The sequence below is a fragment of the Lactuca serriola genome, chromosome 5 (genome assembly GCF_051521515.1).
Source record: "Lactuca serriola cultivar US96UC23 chromosome 5, Lser_US96UC23_V15, whole genome shotgun sequence".
NCBI lineage: Eukaryota > Viridiplantae > Streptophyta > Magnoliopsida > Asterales > Asteraceae > Lactuca > Lactuca serriola.
Window position 1 is genome coordinate 326,827,828 of NC_136412.1, and position 16,223 is coordinate 326,844,050.

Below are 16,223 nucleotides of genomic sequence, written 5' to 3' on the forward strand. Positions count from 1 at the left end.
CCAAAGTAGGTAAGGGGTAAAATGGTCTTTTTACCCTAATTATGGACTGATAGTTATGGATTAGAATCCAATTATTAATTGGATGTTATTGGTATTGATAACACGGGGATTCATCGGACAGCAACCAGAGATTCAGTCATGTGATTCAACAGTTGAGGTGAGTTTCCTCACTAGGTTTAGCGAGTCTGAGGCACTAATGTCGGCCCTTGTTATTTATGTTCGGATGCTAGGAGTCTATATGACCCTTGCATGTGATATGTGTTGCTATGTATACCGAGCGAGGCTTGATGTTTGAATCGTATGCTATTGTTTTGTGATCATTGTATGTGTTAGTATGATTATGTGATATATGTCTATGTGTATAGTGGGCGGGCCCGATGTCAGGAGGGGCCTAAGGATAACAGATATGTATACCGAGCGGGGCTTGATGTCGTGCGAGGCCCAAAGCGGAGTGGGACTCGATATTGGGCGAGGCCTAATGGAGGGCGGGGGCCCAGTATGTGGTTTATTATGTACGGTATTGGGTATTTTGGGGAATTCACTAAGCTTAGTGCTTACAATTTTCCGTTTATGTTTCAGGTACGTGTAGTTCCAAAGGGAAGGGATCGAGATGATTGCAACACACACACACACACCACCTAGTTCCGTTTTGTGTTTTACTCTGATTCGAGATGATGTTTGATAGACTTACTTTCATTGGGATTGATGTTGTTTTTGGAAGAACTAATTTATAACAATTAAAAATGAAATTTTTGGGTCATATTTTTTGATTGTTTCATCTCCAAAGGGTATCAAAAGATGATGGAATCCTGGATCCAAAGTGTTCCACTCTTCAAGGATGATATTCTCTTCCAACTTGATCCTTCAAGGACACCAAAATATATACAAAGGCTCAAAAATGCACTTGAGAGGGTTAGGGTTGGCTAAGGGACGATTTTCTAAATGGAGGCTAAGGAGAGGAAGGGGTCTTGATCCATAAAGATAAATATATACTTCTTAAACCTAAATAATTAGGGTTTGTCCTGGCCGGAGTACACCCAATGTACCATAGGAGTACGCACATCATACTCGAGCCGACACACCCCTTTTTTCAAATTTGCCACATAGGACCCTTTTGCAACCAAATCTCACTCCAAGGGTTAAAAATGTATTATTTGAAAATCGAGGTATTACACCAAAACTCATTACATATAACAAGTATGGGTAATTTGGGAACCACTCTCCTATTCTGGCTTTCGCTGACTGTACACACCGCATCTTCCTGTAAAATCAAAGTTAAGTCAAGGTTCACGTTCTCGGTCCCAAGCCAACAATCAAACAAGAACACGACAAGAGACTGAGTCCGTTTCCATAACCCAACCCTTTTATTATAAATTATTTTTCAAAATGTTTTGTGAAAATTCTCGGATCCTAGTTTGAGATTGGATTCACAGAAGTGTTCCTCCAATTCGCTCAAACTATGGCTCTGATACCAACTTGTAACTGCCTATTTTCATGACAAAAAATCATTTTATTTAAAGTAAAACTTCCCAATTAAAAACCATTTTAAGAAAACCATTTGTTCCCAATTATAATTATTAAAAATCAGAGGATTATAGTGAACACGAAATCCTCAATGCTGCTTATGAGTGTGTACAGTCCTGCCTTCGCCTTCCTATCTCCACCGATGATACCTAAAACAATAAACAACTGGGTAAGCATAAAACTTAGTGATTTTCCCCCAAAATACTCCATACAATAAACATACAAGCATGCATCAGGTCTAATCAACGAATACCCAGGGTTTGTTAGCCTGCCGCCTCAACCTAACCGGTCCTCCTTAGCCTACACTCCTTTGGCTTACAGCCGACCCGCACCGGGTATCTTGGCCTACAACACAAAGCAAGACCGCCTTAACACACTACCACCATATGTTGAAATATAAACAATCAAGGATCAAGTAGGCACATAATACAAGCAAACAACAATCATACAACTCACTACCGCCTACTATTCCTCACACCACACATTGTCCTGCTACCAGCTATCCTCCATGAAATGTGTAACCATAAGTAATCAGAGGTGAGATAGCCACCCGAACAGATGATCCTACTCTAGAGCCACAACCAAACAAGGAATAGGCAAGAAAGCCTAGATCAAAAGTTGTTAGGCTATCCTACATGACCACATACAGTCTCTAGGGCACTCCACTAAATGAGAACCAACAAGTACAGGTAGACATATAGATCTACAGATCACTACCACATAACAACATCTTATATACCAGAATACAGATCTAACAAATCACTACAATAAAGCAAAATCCTATATAACATGATACAGATCTAGCAGATCACTATAGGATAGCAACATACTAACTACCAATAATCCAAGGAATCCATAACCTTATATACTCAGAGGTTAGATAGACACCCAGACAGGTGATCCTACCCTAGAGCCACAACCAAACAAGAGTCCCTATGACATCCCTCTACTAAGATTAGCAAAACTAGTGGGCCGACATTGGTGCCTTTAACCCACAGTACAATGAGGCTAAACTCACCTGAAATGAAGAACCCGAAAAACTGATACACGTTTCCCTTTCTGCGTTGGGTACTCCCGCGAATCCTCTAATCATCAAAACCAAGTAAAACATTAATAAACAGACCAAAACCCTCAAGTTTTACCTAAAGTTACACTTGGTCAAATGTCAATAGTCAATGAAAGTCAACAAAGTCAAAGTCCATGGCAGCTGCATACGCCCAACGTACATGACCAGATCTTATTTCTCCATTAATTAAATACTTTATCACTTAAGACCTTTTGTCCAGAGCTCAGATCTAGACTCAAAACTTCGAATTAAGTCATAAAGTTTCCACATTTATGATGTTCAATGGATAGAAAAGGTCCAAAAGCCAAAACCCTAACTTATTAATCTAATAACATATCATAACTATTGCATGGAAGGGATAGACAAACCAAGATCACATTTTTATGGTTCCTAATAGCTTCATAAGGGATAAAGCTTACAACTTTATCCATTAGAATGGTCCCAACAAACATGATCTAGTCTTTAAGTCTCCAAGGGACCAAAAGTGCATCTTTTTCAACTTAATACATTAAGTCCAAGTCTCTAACCTTCAGACCTGAATCAATATGATGTTTAGATGGAAAAAATTTCCAAATTTATCCATAACAAGGTCACAAACTTTCAAGATCTAAACTTTATGCACTTAAATTGACCAAAAGCTCATAACACCCAAACGTAGATAGATCTAACAATTTCATCATCAAGATTCAAACTTTATACTTCCAGAAGAAAGATCAAGGTGAACAAGGTCTAGATCTACAAACTCCAATGCAACCAACACTTCTCCACTAAGCTCCTTCTTCTCCAAGATGCATCAAGAGCACTACAAAGCACTTAAAAACACCTTCTTTTTGCTCACAAGGCTCAAACAAGGGTTAGGGTTTCAAGGGAGGATGTTGAAGGGGTAGAGGCTGAGAATGGAAAGGGTTTGGGGGAGTTAAGGAGCTTAAATAAGGCTCGAACCATGAAAATAGGTTTTGGGATTCGATACGCCCAACGTACTCTTGGTACGCCTAGCATACCAGGGATGCCTAGTGCGCCGAGCGTACACGGCTAACCCAAAATCTTTGTAACTTTAAATGGTCGTAACTTCTTTGTTCCAACTCCATTTTTGATGTTCTTTATATCCACAGAAAGGTGTTGAAGATCCACACAATATTATCTAGATATCTTGGACTAAAAAATTCTCGAACAAAATCCATATTTCATGCAAGAGTCGAACCTATGACTTTTCCCTTTCTGCCCTTTAGCCCAAAACACAATTAAATGGTAAAATCTTTTAACTATCATTACCTCCTTCCATAAGTACTAAACTTTACCTTATTAAGTCCCACAACCTTTACATAATTGACTTTCGGCCCACAACCCTGAAATAACAATTGACGGGAAACAGGATGTTACAAAATTCCAATGCAACATGACCTAATTCTAAGCAAGTCTTGGAGTCCCACCACACCAAATAGGTGAGACACAAGAGAAGTAGCCATTTTCCCCTAAACATAGCATCTATCATATATGATAAGTTATGTATTAATGTTAATATGAAAAGTGGATAACAGAGTCCATGTAAGCAACATTGGATTGTTGTGAAGAATAATTAGAAATACTTACAAAATACTAAATATGTGTTCTTAGTTTACGAAGTATTAGAAAAAGAGTTTAGTGTAAAATATTACATTAATGTAAGTTTCCAAGCATATCGACATAATTATAAATCCTAGTTAGTCTATGTTTTCATTATAAACGGAGGAGTGTGGATTAGTGTAGCTCAAAGCATATCACAGTCATATAGTCTACAACAGAGTCAAAGAATATAGTCGAATCAGAGGTTGCTTAGTATAGATGAGAAAGTTTATTGCTAATCTAGGAGTAATGCTAACAACCAAGCATTAAAAGTCACACAAAGATATCATATGATAACATCAATAAGGATGCCAAAAGACTCCCGTGGGACCCCGACCCCACAAGACTCTATTTTTTGTAGGGGGTATTTTTACAATGTTTTCGGGTTTGCATGTGGGGTGAGCTTACGCCCATTTAGTTTTCAGGGGCAAGGGCGAAGCGGGGCACTCCGTCTAGAATACCATGCGGGCCCCTCAAAATAATTACATAAATATTTAACTATTTTATTTATAAAAATAAATATTAAACTTAGAGTAACCATTGAGTAATATACATGTTTTGTATTTGAATAACTAGTGTAATATTTAAGGTTAAACAGAATAAATGAGTTAAAAATAAGGTAAATAAAGTTAAGCAGAGAATTTTTCAGCCCAAACTGGGGTAACGGGGATTCATTCAAGGAAAATGAGGGCCGGAGTGGGGTTGATATTAAAATTTAGGGGAGGAGAAACGGGGGAATTCGGTTCGGGATCAGGATCGGGGTCGGGGAAGCATGCAAATCCAAAGACGGAGCGGGGGAGACTACTTTCGCCCCTGTTTGGTCCTGTTGACATATCTAAACATCGATGTTATAACCATAATGAAGGAACCAAGAGTGAACAAGAAAACGTGTTACATTCAATGGAAATATGACTACATTCACAATGTCATTAAATCCAAGGATGTCGCATTTGATAGAGTTCATAAAGTTTAGAATGTAGCAAACCCGTGCACCAAGTGTATGCCTTGGGCCAAGCATCAGAGTCACACTTAAGGAATTAGACTTCGCCCTCCTTATAGTTTTTTGATTTATAGTTATATTATAGTATTCAGATATTGGAAGTATGCTTTGATGAACCAAACGTTTGGTGAACCGTTCAGTGAGAAATTCGTTATTTAATAAATGAACAAACATTAGCAAGATTTTTTGTTCGTTTTGTTAAATGAACAAATACGAGCAATGATTTTGTTCGTTTATTTACATTCAAGAACGTCCGTTAATGTTTATTCGTTTACCTTCATTTATATCTATCCATTTACTTCAATTTATGTTTGATATATATATATATATATATATATATATATATATATATATATATATATATATATATATATATATATATATATACTTCCTAATAAATAACGATCTTTTTGCCACATGTCACATTCTCATTTATTTTGCCACATGTAATTTTATGGTTATTTTAAATTAATTTTTATTTCACATGTCATTTTATGGTTTTTTCATTTTATTAAATTGTAGATAACATTTATATTCAATAATAAATACATATTAATTTCATTAATGATCTTTCCTTTTAATTTCAAAATTACCAAATTAAAGATTCATTAATTTTCTTTATTTATTTATCTAACTTATTTGTTTAAATTTTAAAAAGAAAAAAAAACACTTTAATTTTTATAATTCAATATTTTCTCACTTTTCTTATAAATTCATACTTTTCAAATGTATACAATTTGTATTTAGTTTTTTTTTCAATAAACCCATGTGATACATGGGTGTCACACCTAGTGTGTGTATATGTATATATATATATATATATATATATATATATATATATATATATATATTCTATTATATTATGCATATTGAGTATTTCTTGAAAATTAAGAGGTACAATTAAAATGACTCAATGTACAAACCTCTAATGCAATACCATACTTTACCAAACCATACCTTAAATAAGGTATGTTTTTATTGTACTTAAATAACATGCCTTAAATAAGATTTGTTACTTATGTAACTTGTTGAGTAAAAGTTATTATAAATGGAAACCCTAATTTCTTCATTTGTCGATGTATATTAATGAAAACTCCAATGGAGATCGACACCACCAAATGCCCGCCACCCACACTGGAGGTTGAGGCTACCAAATGCCAGCCACCCATGCTAGAGATCGACGCCACCAAATAATTTGAGATTTTTTTTATGAAAATTACAATTTTATTTTATATTATAATTATAATTGATTATACATTTTCATCCATGCATAATCATTTTGGTATCTTGGTTTCTCATAATTGAAGGGGAAAACCACCTTATTATTTTTCATGTATTGTAGTTACTGATATGTTTGGTAGAATATTCCAATAGTAATAAGTGATAATGTGGAAGAACTTAATCATATTTCTCTTGATCATTGTCCATCAGGCTGAAGTATCTTAAAGATGCCACTAAGCATCGAGAATGGACAATGACAATATATGATATTTTTTTAGCCACGAATCAATGGTTCATAATTTAAATTGAGTCGGATCTTAATTTTTCATGAAGTCAAAATCTAAACCATGGATTTGAAATGTTTGACATAATTTTTTTTACTTCTATTTATTTCAATATTTAAGTTTTATTAACCAATATCATGGAAATATATAGATATTCTCAAGATTATCATGTGGGGCCACCCAGCCATTAGTTTATTTTGGTTTTGATTTTGGTATTAAAGCATTGAATTTAGTTTTTCCATTAAAGATTTAGAAATGGATTTTTTTTTGTTTTTTTATTATTTTTTTTAATGAAATTCGACCCATAAATGTTATAGAGTATCAAAATATGGATCAATAATGTACCTAGATTTTTATGGATGAAAACAAGATAAAACAACACATGTCTACCGGTGTCAAAGCCAAATTAGTTGATTGATTTTGTGATCCATATTTGATAATACATGTTTACTAGCTACTTAATTATGTAATTGTTTCCAACTTTTACAAAAGTTGTATTAGTTGTATTCAACAAACAAAATATACAACATATTTCAAATAAGTAGTTTATTGGTGTCAAAGCAATAACTAATTTTAGATTAAAAGATCAAAAAAAGTTATAAAACATTATATTTCTTATAGATTAAAAGTACCATTGCATTAAACAATTTAACAACCAACACATTCTAATAAAAAACAAATTATTTCCAAACCAAAACAACCTAATTTTTCTTTTAACCCAAAACAAAAATCGTACTTTATATAATACTAACCTAAAACAATAATATTTTATCATTTCCAATTGAAAACATTAGATTTTTATTTTTAATAAGAAAAAACAATTTTCTTTAATTTTTAACCGAAAACAGTAAGCGCTTTAATGCATGAACTTCCATTGATTGATTTGGATAAATGCACCCGTCGCTTAGCGCGGGTAAACAACTAGTATATATATATATATATATATATATATATATATATATATATATATATATATATATATATATATAAAACCGGTTAGGGTGAATATACAACTTGTATGAGTGATTTAAGGATTACAATTTCTAGATTTCATAAAATTAATAAAATGACACTGCTAATTACAATCAACATTATCAAAAGAGTTGATGATCAACATTTTTTTTAAAAGAACGGCGACAACTTCATTAAAATTTTAATAATTGAAAAAAAATAATAGAATAAAAAGAGGGGGGGTAATCCCACCTATGGAAGAAAAGGGTCCATATGTGACAGACACAAAAACCAAAACAATCTAAAGAGTTCGAAGAAAACAAAAAGGAGAATATACAAACTCTAAACCTAAGTACAAAGTACAAAGACATAGGGAACATAAATAACAAAAAGAAAACCACACACAAATACATGGTAAGAAACAAACATTTGGACAAAGGATTAAGGAGAGTATTCTATGGTGTTGTCTTCATAGATAGCCTCTAAAGGATCTTGGCTTTCGCAACATTGAGAGTAAGGGCCAATAGTCTCAAGCAAATATCATCAATAATAGATCAAATGGTCTTACCTTTTGAGGCATACTTAAGGAGGGCGATGATATGTATCTACTTGTCGGGAACATTACTGAGATTTATAATGTATTTCATCTCATGCTAGACTTGAGAAGGGTAAGAGCATTCATTTATGATTATTAAGTCCTCTTATATTTGTTTGGCACCATAACAAACATAAATGAATGAACACAAACAAGGTAACTAACAAACATGAGTATGAAAATTTGATTGTTTATATGTTTGTGTTCATACGTTTGTTATGTTAAATTACATGAACAGACATTAACAAACTTATGTTCATGTCCGTTTACCTAATTGGAACGTTAAACATTCTTGGTGTGAGCCAAATTCGCTTGCATTCATGGTGAATGAATATTGGATTTATCCACCTCAAGATGCCAACTTATTGATCAACATCATTGGGTGAATTTTGAAGAATGGAGTAAGTCTATCATTTTATCTTTGATATATATATATATATATATATATATATATATATATATATATACACACACACACACGTTGTTTATATACCCTTAAGGATATATAAGCTTAGATACCCAAACTCACCATACTACGTCGTTTTGTATCATTTATATACATTGTAATTGTCTAATGTTCTTATAATTCAACTTCTAACTTGATTTACTTCAAAGATTTTTATAAATTTCGCATTTATCTTCCTCTTACATAAGTTTTATTTTCAACTATAATATATATAACTTAGTAGGTGTTCGTCAAAAAGATGAGATATAAGAGGAAGATACTATTGAAAATTTGAAAATCCTGAAAGTAAATCAAGAGGATTGAAGTTTAAGAACATTATAATGAATATATCAAACAAAATGACGTATTATGTTGAGTTTGGGTATCTAAGCTTATATACCCTTAAGGGTATATTCACTTTTCCCATATATATATATATATATATATATATATATATATATATATATATATATATATATATATATATATATATAAGTGAATATACTCTTAAGGGTATATACGTTTAGGTACCCAAACTCACCATATTACGTCGTTTGTATCACATATACACATTGTAATTGTCCAATATTCTTCTAATTCAACTTCTAACTTGATTTAATTCCAAGATATTTATAAATTTTACATTTATCTTCCTTTTACATAATTTTCATTTTTGCCTATAATATTATAGCCTAATAGGTGTTCGGCATAAATATGTGATGTATGAGGAAGATAATAGTGAAATTTTAAAAATCTTGAAAGTAAATCAAGTTAGAGGTTGAAGTTTAAGAGCATTATAATGAATACATCAAACAAAACGACATATTATGGTGTGTTTGTATACCTAAGCTTATATATCTTTAAGTGTATATTCACTTTTCCCTTACGTCTGAGTAGGGATAGTATTATGTCTTTGATGTAGTTAAACATTATTATGAAGAAAGTGGTTATAAAGGATGATATTAGGAGTAACATGAAACTTATGAGGGACACATATACTCAAGATTGGAATTTGTTTCTCTAATGGTTGGAGTTTGACATTGGCCAGGCTCTTGTTAAAATCAAATAGATGTAAGTGTATGATTGTACCTAGATGGTATATTTATTGTTTTACTAGGTTAAAACCCGTGAAACCACAGTTCATAAAAATAAACTCCTTGCTTAAATGTTGAGTTTTGTCGAAAATAGGGAGGTAGGGGTTGCTAAGTCAACGTCAGAGATCGTTAGTAGGGGAAGACCAGCCAAAACATACATCAAGAAAATACACAAAATCAATTGAATTGCTAAAGGATCATACAATGGTTTTAGAAGAACACCAAAGGAAAAAAGAAGATATTACCAAACGACCTTCCCCTACTAACGATATTCGACGTTGACTTAACTCCCCCGCCTCTCTATTTTTTGACAAACACATCGAATAGGAAACTACAGTAGATAGGAGGAGATGCGTTGCTACTGCTTTGACCGATGGAGAAGGTGCTACAATAATGAAATTGCTAAAAGAATTTAAAAACATACCAAATAAAGCTCAATGACTCGGAAATCGGGAATAGGAGAGATGAATCAATGAGAATACTCTTGAAGTCAATGACGATTGAGGTTTATATGAAATCGACTGACTATGCTATCCAATTCAAATTTAAAAGAAGATAATTATTGATTTATTGTGATTACATTGATAATCTTTGATTTTGAATGTTGATTTTATGGAAAATCAAATGTAATTAGAGTATTATGTTGATTTTCGTTATTTAAGGCAGTAGGCAGGAAAAAAAAATTAGAACATATGTGAAAAAATGACACGTGTGTACAAGGGGACACGTGGCATCTTAGAGAGTTTTTTTTATTAGGAAGGCAGTTTTGACTTCGCAGATAAAAAAAACAATATTAAATCCATATGAAAATAATAAATCTATGCCTCATAGGCTCATACTTAATAATATCAAAATAAAGAATCCAAGTCAACACACATCACTAGATAACCGTAAACAGGCTTGAAAAAAATTAGGCAAATTTTGAGTATCATCGTCAAAAAAACCAACTTAAAGTCGCAAAAAAATTAAACAACTTGAGGGTTATTTTGTAATCTTGTTTTTTTTATTGATGTAAACTTACGCCTGTTTGTTAATTATGTCCAAATACATGTACGTAAACTGTAGATTGCTCTGCCAAACAGCCAAAGTGTTTGTTGACTTTGTCCGAATATATGTCTTTTAATATTCATGCTTTAAATTCATAATCATATAAGAACTATTTGGTGTCTTGGTGATATTAAATGTTGTGTTTTGTTATGTTTTAACCTTATTATACAAATAATCCTTCGAGTGTGATACAAATAATAACTAAAATCTTTTTCATTCGAAAAATATAAGGCTGGTATAAAATTATTCCAATCATTTTTTAAATCGCTGATCAAGGTACATAAATAATTCAGTTTCTTAATTTTGTTGGATTCAAACCGTCATTTTCCCGAAAAGCCCTTTGACCTTTGACCTGAAGGCATCTAACATATCAGAATATCAGATGACGTTTTTCCAGAAAACCATTTGACCTCACCTCAACATAAAGATAAAGTTGATTGTTTTGTCATGTCTCTAAAAGCCAAACAAAAGGGGATTATCAAATTACATAAAGTCTTGAGTCAAAAAGAACCCGACGAACGACACAATGAAGTTCTAACGAATTCATCACAAAGAAAAAATGGAATCAACAAGAAATCGTAAAATTATTTCGAAGAATAAGCATGGATCAAGTTTTATACTGCTCTGTTTCTCTGTAATCAGTAAAATTATGCGTTATTGCGAACTAATTACAGAATTCTGATATAGTCGATGACAAAATCGAATTGATCTAATATTACACTGTACAAGCTATTTACAGTAAAGGCAAAGCAGTATCAAATTAATCATACAAAGAAATAAACTTATAACAAACAAAAACATGAATAGAATAAATATAAAAGAAATAGTAATCCAGCAATCCGATGCATACCGGATTGAAATCGGACTCCACTAGTAAGATCAATCGTCAATTCGTCATCTTCCGGAATCAGAAACTCCGTCTGAAGTCAATCCACAGTCGGAAGGAGTTAAAGGTGAGCTCGTACATGGTGAGCTACCGTACCCTTCTTTTTTCCCTCCTTTGTTCTTCATCAACATGTTCGTCGCCTTCGAAGCAACAGAAACAGCTGAATTCACAATTTGGCCAACGATCTTCCGCTTGATTTCTCCTCGCCTCGGTGGAATCATCGTCTTCTTCTTCGATCTGTTCGGGTGTTTGTAGTATGATGATGATGATGATGATGATGATGATGATGATGCAGGCTCCATCTCTACAGAGCTTGTGAGAAACATCTAACAATGAAATCGAATTTGGGAGAAATTTGAAAGAAATTTTGTTCGAATTTGAATGTTTGAGAGAGAAGGGAGTAGTGCGAGTGTTTATATAGGAGGGTAGACTCGAGTGTGAGCGGACTCACTCACTCACTAGCTTCGTCTCCACGTTTGTCTTAGTAATGTACATATTTAGAACCCCTTGAACTTCGGTTAAAAGAATTTCACGTCCTTCAACTTCCAGTTATGCCAAGAAATGCCCCTTAAGTATTTACAACATGGGTTTGATTTTCATCAGTCAAAAGGAGTAGGTAAAAGCCTTTAAAACGTACGTGTTCTAGTGATATGTTTATTTTTTAACGCAACTTTATGAGGCTTAATTTGGCATGAAAGAAGCTTGTTTATGCGTCTATAACCGGATATTTATAACTATATATGCACAAAGAAGGGTAAAACTACAAATTTTGTAATTTGTTAAAAATTATAATCGGATATCTTGTGAAAACGTTTAACTTTATTCTAAAATATACATTTGTGACTATTTTCGTCACTCTAGTTGACACAATTTGTTTTCCATATAAAATGTCAAAAATATCTTCATATTCTTTATATCTCATCCCTTTCATCTTCAAGAAACCTAATATAATACCAAAAAAATTTGATCAAAACCAATAAATCAAAATCAAAATTGCAATTATTTTTCATCAACAACCATAAAATCGACAGTCTTTTGCTCGTCTCTATGAGCTCCTCAAAAGAAAGATGAAGAAACTTTTACGTCGGCATTTAGAGAGTCAAGGCCTTTTTGAGTTAATAAAAAGAAATACAAAATATATTCACTTTTCTGAAGTGAGAACTTATATATTTGAGTTCACTTATATTTTAATGTGTATACATAACAATTGATCAAATATATACAAATTTAGTTGATAAAAACATACTAAATATGTCCAACAGTCCAAAGGAAGTATATATAATTTATGGTAACTTGTATGCGTGTACACGTCATGGAGTTACGTAATGGACACCTCACGGATGACACAGCATGACGTAGGTGAATCAAGTTGGGCCCCAGTGATCAAGAGGCATTCCGTACGTGTTGATAAGGTTTGGGCACTTGGGTGTTGGCTTATGTGAGAGTTATTTGGCATTAGTTGAAATTAAAATATCATATCATTTACTTATCATTAAATTATCTTTAAGTGTTATTTGGCATTTCTAGATTTCATGATTCGGTCCACAAAGCAAAGGGATATCTGTTCCGAAGACTCTTTTTGTTGGTTAAAAAAACTAAGAAATTTGTATTATGTTTTATTCTTCTCGTGTTGTTTTTTGATGGATTACTACAATTCAATTGTTTGTTGATGGATTACTACAATTCAAACTTTGATGGTACTCATATCTCATCATTGTGTTTTTTAGAACCGCGGATTACAAAAGGATCTAACACGGCGATAGTTTGTAGAAACAAAAACAAGTTACAAATACAAGCTATAACAGGAAAACAACACCCAAATTTAAATTCAGAAAATTAAATATAACACTATGCTCGAACCAATTGTATGATAAGAGTTGTATATCGAGCACCTTCCCTTCTTGAATATAAGATAGTTCATTCCTTTACAAATCGGCCACAACACCACGCACAAAAAGATTAACACAACATGAACTTTGTTTTGCAGGAGCCTCTACACAAAACAATTAGCTTTAATTAGAACAACTTATACGTACCCACTAACTCGTGATATATTGGAGTTTCCTAGTCCACCATATATGTATGGCAATAGAGTATATTGAATTGTGTATCTGATTACATAAAATAAAATTGTACATGAGCGTGGTTTATATAGCCAAAATATGACAGCAACCCTAAGCACTAAATTAGGAACTAATACAGGAATGTACAACTGTGAATTGATTGGGAATTAACACATGATTGACTCTAAATATATAAAATATATAGTTGATATTTTATTCCTTAATACGCCCCCGCAAGATGGAGGATCCATCTGAGACTCCAATCTTGGAACAGAATCTTTAGAATGGAGCACGAGTGAGTGGTTTGGTGAGTGCATCAACAAGTTGGTCATATGAGCTGATATGGCGAACTTGTAAGGAGCCGTCAGTAACTTTTTCACGAACAAAATGGTAATCGAGGGCAACATGTTTCATCTGAGAATGATATATGGGATTTGCACAAGAATAAGTTGCACCCATGTTGTCATAGTATAAGGTTGGTGAAGGTGTTGAGGAGATCCCTAAGTCGCTTAAGAGGTTTTGAACCCATGCTAATTCAGATGCTGCATTAGCAAGAGCTTTGTACTCAGCTTCCGTGGAGGATCGAGAAACCGATTTTTGACGTGCTGACCTCCATGAGATGATATTGGAACCAAGGTAGAGAATATATGCTGTTGTTGAACGACCTCCACATTCAATGCCACCCCAATCAGAGTCTGAAAAGGTCGTGAGCTCCATAGAGGACCTGCGATTAAGAAAGAGGCCATGATGGATCGTACCTTTCAAGTATCGGAGGACTCGTTTTAGTGACTGCCAATGAGTTTCGGAAGGCGAGTACATGAACTGGGAGAGTTTTGTTGACTGCGAACAAGATGTCTGGTCGTGTAAAAGCTAGGTATTGAAGAGACCCAACAAGCTTCCGATACGGTGTAGGATCAACACTGGAGGAACCATCTTGCAATTTGAGAGTAACTGAAGGGTTCATGGGATGCCCACCTCTTTTCCTCCATCCATGTGAAAGTAGGTTAATAGATCTTGAATATGGCGGTGTTGAGATAGAAACAGACCTGTGGGAGTAGAGATGACTTCAACTCCAAGAAAGTGCTGAAGGGGACCAAGGTCTTTAATTGAAAAACGCTTTGATAAATTGGTGACAAATTGATCTAGGAAAGAGCTCTTGTTACCAGTGAGGACAAAATCATCGACATAGACAATAAGATAACTAAGGATGTGGTTGTGATTGTAAATGAAGAGTGATGGGTCAGCTCTTGATTTGCGAAAACCAACAGACAGAAGGTACATGGTGAGCTCATTGTACCAGGCTCTAGGTGCTTGTTTGAGCCCATATAGCGATTTTTTTAGTTTGCATATATGGTTGGGAAATTGAGGATGAACGAAGCCTGGAGGTTGGGACATGAATACTTCTTCATGGAGGGTGCCATGAAGGAAGGCATTGTTGACATCTAGCTGTCTTAATGGCCAATTCTGAGAGAGGGCCATGGAAAGAATTGTACGAATGGTGACAGGCTTAGTGACAGGGCCGAATGTGTCGAAATAATCTTTTCCATATTGTTGGAGAAAACCTTTGGCAACAAGGCGGGCTTTATATTTTTCAATGGTGCCATCTGGGTTTCTTTTGATACGAAAGATCCATTTGCATCCAATTGGAGTATGAGAGGATTTTGGAACTAATTTCCATGTGTCATTGGTGAGTGGAGCATTGAACTCATTTTCCATAGCCTTACGCCAGTGAGGATCTTTAAGGGCTTGTACATAAGTATGAGGCTCGATAGAGGGTGAAATCAGGTGTAATATGGTGGTGTTAATAAAAAGCGGGTTGTAGTATTTGGAGTTGAGTTTAGGAGGGCGTCGGGCAGGTAGTGGTTCTGGTGATGGTGATGGAGTGATGTGAGGTGATGGTGGGGAGTTGCTGGTTCGAGAGTTTGTGGGCGATGATTCGGTTGGGGAGAATGGTGACAAGGGTGATGCAACACCTGGAGATGGAGCTTGATCATCATGTGTTATGTGGTTTTCAGGAGTTGATAGTATAAGGGGTGGAGTGGTGTGTAGGGGAGTGGTTGCAGGTGCAAGTGGGATATGGGTGTCTTGTTCAGAAGATGAGTGTGGAGTAAGGAATATGTCAGGTGTGAGTAGCGGGTTGGTTTTGTTTAGTGTATGGGTTGGAAAGTGATCATGGACAAATTCTACATGTCTGGAATGGTATAGTTTTTTTGTTTTGAGGTCATAGCATTTAAATGCGGACTTGGAGGAGGAGTAACCGAGGAAAAGGCATGGTTTGGATCGGGGGTTGAAGTTTGGATGTGGTATATGGTCTAAGCCAAGGGTAGCATAGACATCCAAAAGGTTTTAGTTTAGAGTAATTGGGTTGTTGATGGAAGAGGCACTCGTAAGGTGATTTGTTGTTGAGGATAACAGTGGGAAGGCGATTGATCAGGTACACTGCAG